The sequence below is a fragment of the Lutra lutra genome, chromosome 7 (assembly GCF_902655055.1).
Source record: "Lutra lutra chromosome 7, mLutLut1.2, whole genome shotgun sequence".
Classification (NCBI taxonomy): Eukaryota; Metazoa; Chordata; class Mammalia; order Carnivora; family Mustelidae; genus Lutra; species Lutra lutra.
The window spans coordinates 101,949,211-101,960,165 of NC_062284.1; positions in this window are offsets into that span (position 1 = coordinate 101,949,211).

Genomic DNA, 10,955 nt, shown 5'->3' on the forward strand with positions numbered 1-10,955 from the left:
TCCCCTACTATTATTGTATTCTTGTCGATGTGTTTCTTTGATTTTGTTATTAATTGGTTTATATAGTTGGCTGCTCCCACATTAGGGGCATAGATATTTAAATTTGTTACATCTTCTTGTTGGACAGTTCCTTTGAGTATGATATAGTGTCCTTCCTCATCTCTTATTATAGTCTTTGGCTTAAAATCTAATTGATCTGATATAAGGATTGCCACTCCTGCTTTCTTCTGATGTCCATTAGCATGGTAAATTCTTTTCCACCCCCTCACTTTAAACCTGGAGGTGTCTTCGGGTTTAAGATCAGTTTCTTGTAGGCAACATATAGATGGGTTTTGTTTTTTTATCCATTCTGATACCCTGTGTCTTTTGATTGGGGCATTTAGCCCATTAACATTCAGGGTAAGTATTGAGAGATATGAATTTAGTGCCATTGTATTGCCTGTAAGGTGACTGTTATTGTATATTGTCTCTGTTTCTTTCTGATCTACTACTTTGAGGGTCTCTCTTTGCTTAGAGGACCCCTTTCAATATTTCCTGTAGAGCTGGTTTGGTATTTGCAAATTCTTTCAGTTTTTGTTTGTCCTGGAAGCTTTTAATCTCTCCTTCTATTTTCAATGATAGCCTAGCTGGATATAGTATTCTTGGCTGCATGTTTTTCTCATTTAGTACTGTGAATATATCATGCCAGCTCTTTCTGGCCTGCCAGGTCTCTGTGGATAAGTCTGCTGCCAATCTAATATTTTTACCATTGTACGTTACAGACTTCTTTTCCCGGGCTGCTTTCAGGATCTTTTCTTTGTCACTAAGACTTGTCAATTTTACTATTAGGTGACGGGGTGTGGACCTATTCTTATTGATTTTGAGGGGGGCTCTCTGAACCTCCTGAATTTTGATGCTTGTTCCCTTTGCCATATTGGGGAAATTCTCTCCAATAATTCTCTCCAATATACCTTCTGCTCCCCTCTCTGTTTCCTCTTCTTCTGGAATCCCAATTATTCTAATGTTGTTTCGTCTTATGGTGTCACTTATCTCTCGAATTCTCCCCTCGTGGTCCAGTAGCTGTTTGTCCCTCTTTTGCTCAGCTTCTTTATTCTCTGTCATTTGGTCTTCTATATCGCTAATTCTTTCTTCTGCCTCATTTATCCTAGCAGTAAGAGCCTCCATTTTTTATTGCACCTCATTAATAGCTTTTTTGATTTCAACTTGGTTAGATTTTAGTTCTTTTATTTCTCCAGAAAGGGCTTTTATATCTCCCAAGAGGGTTTCTCTAATATCTTCCATGCCTTTTTCAAGCCCGGCTAGAACCTTGAGAATCGTCATTCTGAACTCTATATCTGACATATTACCAATGTCTGTATTGATTAGGTCCCTAGCCTTTGGTACTGCCTCTTGTTCTCTTTTTTGTTGTGAATTTTTCTGCCTTGTCATTTTGTCTAGATAAGAGTTTATGAAGGAGCAAGTAAAATACTAAAAGGGTGGCAACAACCCCAGGAAAATATGCTTTAGCCAAATCAGAAGAGATCCCGAATTGTGATGGGGGAGAAAGGGGATAAAAAGGGGTTCAGAAAGAAAGAAAAAAAAAAAGAAACTATTAAAAAAAAGAAAGCCGATAAAGAAAAAATATAAAAAGAGGAAAAAATATATATATATATTAGATAAACTATTTTAAAAACGTTAAAAAAAGAAAACGATAAAAGTAAAAAAAATTTAGCAGAAGAAGACAAAAAGAAAAAAAAATTGAAAAAGAAAAAAAAATTAAATTAACTGCAAGGTTAAAAAATCATGGGGAGAAAGCCATGAGTTCCGTGCTTTGCTTTCTTCTCCTCTGGAATTCCGCCGCTCTCCTTGGTAGGTGAACTTGGTCCTGGCTGAGTTTCCCATTGATCTTCTGGGGGAGGGGCCTGTTGTAGTGATTCTCAAGCGTCTTTGCCCCAGGCGGAGTTGCACCGCCCTTACCCGGGGCCGGGCTGAGTAATCCGCTCGGGTTTGTTTTCGGGAGCTTTTGTTCCCTGAGCGCTTTCCGTAGAGTCTGGAGGACGGGAATAAAGATGGCGGCCTCCCGGTCTCCGGCCCGGAGGAGCCAAGAGCCCGGGGCCCCACTCCTCAGTTCGCCCTCAGAGAACAGCGCCCAATTACTCCCGTCACCCTGGCCTCAGGCCGCGCTCCGAGCTGACCGAGCCTGCGACCGGTTCAAGGCAACCCCGAGCTGAGTCACTCCTCGGCTCTGTCTCTGTAGCCGGCTTCCCCGTTCTAATACCGGTAAGCTCTGCGACACTCAGACACCCCCGATCCTTCTGCGACCCTGCGGGACCTGAGGCCGCGCTGACCCCACCTGGGCTTCACCCCAGTTAAGCCTCTGGAGCGATGTCCCTCAGCGGAACAGACTTTTAAAAGTCCTGATTTTGCTCCGTTGCTCCGCCGCTCGCCGGGAGCCGGCCCCTCCCCCCGCGGTCTATCTTCCCGTCGCTTTGGATTCACTTCTCAGCCAGTCCTACCTTTCAGATAGTGGTTGATTTTCTGTTTCTAGAATTGCTGTTCTTCTTCTCTTCTATCTCCTGTTGGATTTGTAGGTGTTTGCAATCTTTAGATAAGCTATTTAGCTGATCTCCCGCTACCCAAAGTAGTCTCAGCCTGCTACTTCTCCGCCATCTTGACTCCTCCCCTCCAGTGTTTAAATATTTTTAAAAGAAAGCACATGAACAAGTATTTAGCCAACTGTCTGATTTCTCACCTGAAATGATAATTTTTTTTTTAAGATTTTATTTATTTATTTGACAGACAGAAATCACAAGTAGGCAGAGAGGCAGGCAGAGAGAGAGAGGGAGAAGCAGGCTTCCTGCTGAACAGAGAGCCCGATGCGGGGCTTGATTTCAGGACCCTGGGATCATGACCTGAGCCGAAGGCAGAGGCTTTAACCCACTGAGCCACCCAGCGCCCCCTGAAATGATAATTTAACCAGCTTTCAGATTTATCATCTGAAATGATAAATTTCAATTGATAGCACTTCAAACATATTTTTTTATATCATGCTTTCATTTTTTTAAAAGCCAAGATGAAAATTATATGTGAATACACATGGCTAGCCACTCTGTTTCTTTAGACTTTGGTAAAAATTATTCCTGGATTATAAAGTATGGTATTTGGCAGAGGCTATATTTGCTTACTCTGCACACAATAAAGAAGTAGCATAATGACATATATGACCAGAACAACTGATTCTATTTATATATTGATGAGAATGATGATAGTATATGTATATGAAGCCAGGTCATATCTCAATTCTTCAAGTTCGTATCCTGTCAAGATACTCACTATAGGGCGCCTGGGTAGCTCAATGGGTTAAGCCTCTGCCTTCGGCTCAGGTCATGATCCCAGGGTCCTGGGATTGAACAACCCCCCTACCCTACCCCCCCCACCCTCGCATTGGGCTCTCTGCTCAGCAGGGAGCCTGCTTCCTCCCTCTCTCTCTCTGCCTGCCTCTCTGCCTACTTGTGATCTCTCTCTCTGTCAAATAAATAAATAAAATCTTAAAAAAAAAAAAAATATTCACTATATTCCAAATTAAGCTTGACCTGTATGATGAGAAAAGAATTTGCCCAAAACTTTCAAATGAATTCAAATAAATCCTTAGAATGACATTTCTAGCAAGTCAACTCTTAAAAAAAAAAAAAGCATCATTTTCCTAACTTTAACACTCTGCTTTTTACACAGCGCTTTTCTCCCAGGAATCTGGACATGTCATCATAAGCATTAGTTAATCCTCACCATCCTTAAGATGCCCACTCCCAGCGCACACTCTGAGGCTCAGCTGGCCACAGCGGACACTGTGGATGCTATAATTAGGTAACAGTTCTCCTCGGCCCAGTGCTCATGCTCATCCCCTGAGCTCATGTATATAGCAGCGGATCTTTGTATCTCAGATCAAACTGTCTTGCAAAGCACTCAGGCAGGCGCTTTGGCATTCACTCCTTACTAGACTGGGATCCCCAGAGCACCCTGTAAATATGGGGCCTAATCTTTGCATGGGAAAGGTTTTGCTTTTGAAAGTTTTAAACGGCATGTTTCTTAACTATTGAAACCAACAGGACACAGCTAATAAATTCAAGGTGTAGGAGCTAGTGTCCTGTGTAATTTATGCCAATGTACCCTATTTAATGCAAATACGTCATAGTGCAAAGTAACCTTCTGCTTCTTAAAGGACCCAGAGCACTGCTATGTGAGATAACTGAGAAAAGCCTTTGGGAACATAGGCTCAGGCTTACCTTGCAAGGACAAAAAGGATAAGTTTGCCGCTCTTACTTCAGGATATTTAAGTCTTCTCTCTTGACCTCGGACAAATGAAGCATGTGCAGAACTGGTTTTCTCTCCTCAGTGCAGACAAGCTCCAATCTCTTTCTCTCTCTCAGTCAGCTTTTTAACTTTACAGAGAACAGACTGCAGCAAACATGAAATTTAATATGCTTTATTGCAGTTTCTTGTCTGGCGATGTTTAGTGGGTGGGTGCCCATTTTACATCAGTGTAATCAGAGGGCATACATGTTCTGTTCTGCTCCTCTCATTTACTGTTGCTTAATAAGCAAGTCCAAATATTGATGTCATTTACACTATTGTCATTTTTAGCAATCATAGAAAGATTGTTTCCAATCTTTGCAGTGTTGATATCAACCTGCTGAAAACAATACTGTTTTCCTCTACAGTTTTATTTATATGAAGTGTGTCCCCCAAAGTGTCAAAGAGTATAAACAATTTTATACTTCTGATTTCTGTTTCCTTGGATGTCCAGAAAAAAAAAGGATCCATTTAGAGAATCATCAGCAATTGATGAGTGTGATTACATGAACTGTTTAGAGTAATCAGAGTTGGAATGTAAACTTTATGTGGTATTAATTTTTATTGTAACTACTAGTGACACGGCCCATTTTTTCATGGTGATAATTTAGCATTTGTATTTTCTCTTGCACAAAATAGTATTTCCAAAAATGTGGAATCTGATCTGTGAAATACTTTCTCTCACCCTCCTTCCCCTCCTCCGTCTCTATTTCTATTACTGTATCTCTCTCTCTCTTCAGATAAAACTATATAGCAAGTATTTTATGTGGCAGATGCTTCATTTAGGGACAGGATGATCGAAGGAAGATAAGAGAGGCAAGGTTCTCACCCTCATGGAGCTTTCTTTGCAGTGAGAATGTAATACATACACATACACACACAGAGAGAAAATTTCTTATAACTTTCAGTGAGGAACCCAGTCTGAATCCTGTGCCCGAGCAGGCTGGATGGAGCGAGCTGTTCTAGAATGGCATGTCAGAGACACCTCACTGAAAGGGAGACACTGGAGTCAGGAGCCGAACAAGAAAGCCAGCCTTGTGAAGATCTTGTGGCAGAAACTCTTAGACGGAGGGAACAGCAGACAGAAGAACATTCAAGGCAGGAACAAATATATTTGGTCGTTAAACAACAGAAGGAAGACTTGGGTGACTGGCATCTGGTTAAGAGGAAGAAAAGAGGCCAGAAGTGCCCTCAGAGAGATGGGAAAAGGCCTAGTCAGGCCAAAGCCGTATAGGACTGAAGATATCTGGGACAAAGAGGGGTACTATGGTTAAATAAATTGACGTTTGACCTAAGTGAAGCAGGTTTCTCCCTGTGAGATTTTCAAGGGTTTTACAATGTGAACGTTCATTGTAAATATTTCCAAAAGGGTAACATAGTTCACAGGGTTTCCCAAGTATATTTGGTCACGACATTCTTTTTTCATAAAAAAGCTCTTGAGACTATTTTTTCAAAGAAAAGTTTTCAGGGAACACTGGCAAAAAGCAGGAGTTGACAGTCTGCTGCCTTCAGGCCAGATCCAGCCTGGGGCCTATTGCTGTATAAGCCCATGAACTAAGAATAGTTTTTCTATTTTAGTATTTTTTTTAATTTAAATTCAATTGGCCAACATAGAGTATATCATTAGTTTTCTATGTAGAGTTCAGTAATATATTTTCAGTCTTTAAAAATCAAAAGAAGAATATTTTATAACGTGAAAATTATATGAAATTCAAATTTCTGTGTTCATAAATAAAGCTTTATCGGGACACGGCCTTGTGCAGTTGTTTACTATTCTCTGTGGCTGCTTTTGTACAACAAGAGCAGAAACCTATGGTCCACAAAGCCTGAAACACTTACTATCCAGCTCCTTGCAGAAAAAGTTTGCTAAGCTCTGGTCTAAAGTGTCTGTGTAGTTACAATTACTCTACTATAAATCTTCATATGGACTTTGGATTATAGCCATAATTTTTATATTTTATAGTAAATATTCATCAAGTACTTGTCCTAGTCATACTGGATTGTTTTGCCTTTTACATGTATTACATTTTGCTGTAAACTTTTTTAAAACCTTTGCATATCAAACCTAGTTTCTTTACCTTTAATGATACCCTCAATTTCTTAAATAGTGTGAGTGTGTGCTTCTTTAATAGGTTGGTTAATAGGCAATTCAATTTTCCTATACTTAAAAACATGATTAACTCTTTAATATGTTTAGACATATGTTTAATATGTTTGGAAAAATTAGTGTGATTTACACAACTCTATTAAATCATTTTTGCACGATATGCATTTAACCAAGTGGTACTTCTCAGTAATTCCTGTACCTACAATGATGTTGCTTCTAATTTGTCAGGTGTCAAGCTCTAACACTATCTTAAATCTATTTCCTAGGTATCTACTTATTTCACTGATCCCTTTTTCTGTTGATGACCTAATAATGAGAGCTTCTTGTAATGGTCATTTTATAACATTTTTATATCTGCTAAGGCCAGTCTACTCTTATTACCCTAAAACTAGAGGGAATATTCTTCTCTGTTCATTGACCCTTCCGAATATCTTTCAAGTGCCATACAATACGTTCAAGGAGATTTTCGTATTACATTAAGTTAACCTAGGGGGCATTTTCATGTTCATCATGACATAATTTTCCCACCAATGCCAGACTTCTGCCTATTCACACACATATCTGTGCCTTTTAAGAAACAAATAAAAACAATAGTGTCGAACATTACAACACAGGGATGCAATCAATTCTATTTAAATTCATATTTATTTTAGGAGACAAGTACCTTTCTGTTTAAAATTCCGGGTATTTGTATTTAATTATGTATGCATAACCTGAGTACATTTTCACATTCCATATTCTAGGGAAAATAGAAGCTCCTTCCTGACTCCTCACCTGGTTATACTCCCCTCCCCATAGCCATGCTGCTCTTAGAGAAGCCTATAAACTCTGTCAATGGGTAGAACCCTGCAGAAAAGACCACAGATCATTTTGTTCTGTTTGTCATTATCTTCCTCTAATATTTCTCTAAATTTACTGTTCTTAAAGTCACCGTGACTTGTCATACAACATGATTAATCATAGGGAGATACGGCAAGATTTGGATTCTCCCATAAATGCTCAAAATGTAATAGTTTCAACTCAAAATCACCGCTGGGCTTCTAGCAGCAAATCTTTTCCGATTTTTGTAACTGCCCCTTCTTATTGACAGAAATTATTAAAAGCTTAGTTTCTTCCCTCAGATCCCTGTGACTGATCCCCCAATTTGGAAATACTAGACACGTTAAAAGTAGCCCCAACGGATCACATGTGCATTCAAACCTCACAGAGTTCAATCTTCTAGAATGCTGAAAAAAAAAAAAAAAAAAAAAGTCCCCTGTACTTTTAGTGGTGGGTCTCTAAGGTAGAGCATATTTGGTTAAAACAAATCATGAGCTCCTTCTGGAAAACCAAATAAATACAAATAAGTATACCAAATAAGTACAACCAAATAAATAATCACATATACTAGCTTAGGCTCTCAGGGACTGTGATTTAACTGCCTAAATGACTCAAGTAGAACGAGCAGGATAACCAAGTGACAAACATAATCTCACGAAAAATTTGTCTAATTCCCAAGCAGAGTGTCGTCAATATATGAAAAACCTCCTCCTTGATTTATCTGGGTTTTTATTAAAAATAAAGTGTTATGTCTGTAAAGAAGAGGAGAAGGGATGTGAGTAGGGTCTGTCTGTCTTCCTGAAGTTTCCACCTGTTAAGTCTACACTGAGTGGCCACACCAAACAATGACGCTTAGCAGACCTGTCTTCTCAACAACTATACGCTAAATCCTACAACTCTTCCATCCGGAAAAACTGCTCAATCTCAAGATAGATAATGAACAAAAGAGTCTGAGCTTTTGGAGTTTAGGGGAGGGGAAAGGTTGATCAAGCCCACTTAGCACACTCCTGAGATGTGAAAGACTATGGGAAAAGCGACTCTCCTTGTTAACGGTCCCCACCCCCTCCTTTCCAACGAAATGGAATGCTTTGCTATGCAAATTTGAGTCTGATCTCAGAGGAAGTGAAGGACTCAAGGTAGTAAAGGAACTCACCTTTTGGAGATAAATTAACTCTTTTAAGGTACCATTGAACAAATTACTTCTCCATGCTCTAAAAGTTCTCTTAGTGCCCTAAAACCTCAAAATCACCTGAGATTAGTTTGCTCCTTCAAGGGTCAGGCCTCCTAAAGAATGAGTCCCATTGGAAAAACATCTTTTGTCTGCCCTGGCTAAGGTACACAAAAGAAGCATGTGGAAATCACTCAGCAACTCGACATTTGTGTTTGACCCCAGCCAACTGGAATCTGAAGGTTGCAAGTGTCAAGGTCGGTTCTGAGCCTAGCAACCTCACTGAATAGGTTTCAATTTGGTAATTACTGTATGTAGATAATTCTGCCTCCCTATCCCATGGTTCTCAGTTCCCAAGAAAACCCGTGCAGTCAGTCAGGGCAAGCAAAGGAAGGGCATCCACTGAGTCCAGCAGAAAATTGCTCAACCAGTGCTTTCTGAGTGTATGAGACAGCTCTTTAGCATGTCCTTGCTTCTCTGGGTCACAACTGACATTCTCCAGAGAAGGCACATACTCCACAAATGACCAAATCAGGCAGGTACAAGTCCTCCAGTATAAAGTTGTCTTGAGTCCTAGATGGTCAGGTAACCCAAGGAGCATTCTCTTTAGTAAGGGGACCACAACATTTGAGACTTAATGAAATCAGTAAGAATCTTAATGAAATTTGGAAGTTACAGCCAGACTCCTTACAATTACCTGAGGATAACTATGTCAGTTTTATACTCAGCCTACTTTCGCAAAGGAGGGAAGGCGATCCACATTACCATGCATATAAACTGTACATTAGAGATCTTGAATATGTTAGGTTATTACATTTTCTGAAATTAAGAAAAACAGAAGGAAAATTAAAAGTATGAAGTTATGCAAATACACCAACAAAAGCTGAACAACAACAACAAGAGAAAAACATAAACAGTTGTTTTTGGATGATGAGGCTCCAAGCAAATTTGCTTTCTTATAAATTTCTTTAAAATATTTAAATACAGACTAGAAACAATAGGAGAAAGACATGGTTGCATTTAAGCAACTAGAATGAGATCTTACAATGCACGTCGAATTCTGAGTCTAAAATTTCTGGAGGTGATGTTAATGCTTTGGGTTATATAGCTCTCATGAGTTGTTGAAATATACACTTTTTCTACTTTGGAATCCTAGGCCTATTCAAGGGATATTGGGTGTATCCTTAACCATACTTGTTGTTATCCTTGAAAAACAGCTCTACACTATTTTTCAGAATAATCAACATAAGTTTAAGTCAACTTGAATTCAATTAGAAATTTTATCTCCCTCTCCCCTACCCCCAATAAAGTACATATCTTTGGACTCTTCCCCGGAGTCCTACCTTAATTAAAACTGCTTTGAAAACAAATGACAAGGATTGAAAATTAAACCAGCATAAAGCTTAAGATGAACAGAGTTATACATTTTCTCAACTGAATTATGGGCAACTACGCACAGGAAGGAGTCAGTTGCTAGTACCAGAGGGACAGAGAAACAATTTCAGGAGTAAAGAATGGAACCCGGTATTTTAAACTCTCGATCAGTATGCCTTGGATCCCTAAGAAAATTATCTGCTGGCCATGGGTTCAGTTAATAAAACTGACAAAATATATTGCTGAGGGACTGACAATGAAACTATGCAAAACCAGAATCTAATTGCACCCTGACCAAAGGGGATTCAAGAACTTATGATTGGGGGTGGGGGGAGAGCTAGTCATTTTAAAAATATTTCTGTTAGAAACCAAGTTATAAAAGGTCAAGAGAGATCAATGAGATCTTTTCTTCAGAAACTGGGGCGAAATCCACTGAAACCCAGGCTTAAGAAATTCTTGTTAGTAACAAAACTCAGCAAATTATTGTTCTATCGTGTCTTCTTTTCTTCACATTTCACATTTTTGAAGTAAACATTTCTATAGTAATGAATCCTATAGTATTATATTTTCTGAATAGTTCTGAACCACAGAACAGCATTTATATTTTCATTCAGGGCTCTTAGCGACTACTTTGAAGAGAGAGAAAAAGCAGAGACAATTGGAACTTGGTTTAGTTGATACCTTAGGTAAAGTGACTTATGAATTCTAATTTCAAATGGCTTCCTCAGTGACCAAATACTCTGATTTCTTTTTCCAGGCTTTACTAAATGTGGCCTACCTTGAGTTTTCTTAGTTATTTTTCAAACTTTCCAGTTTTTCAAGAATATTAGAGCAATTGACAATTTTTTTTTCCCTAAAACCCGCCACTTTGCTTCATGGGCGACCACTGCAGTTTTGAATCGTGTATTTATTCTGCCGCTAAGTGTTGAAAACATGGGGAAATGGGGCCACGGGGGCTACATTTGTAACCACTCAATGTATTTCTAGTTTTTAGAATGATGATAGTTTATCGCAAATAATATGCCAGAATAATTCTGCATCAATTCTACCTCCGCAGTCCCCCAGTTACCCTAAATTCCTCCAGGGCGTACTAATAAGTTTCTGATTTCTCATGTAATGTAGGGTCACCAATGTTGCTTTTGTATTATTCTTTTCATC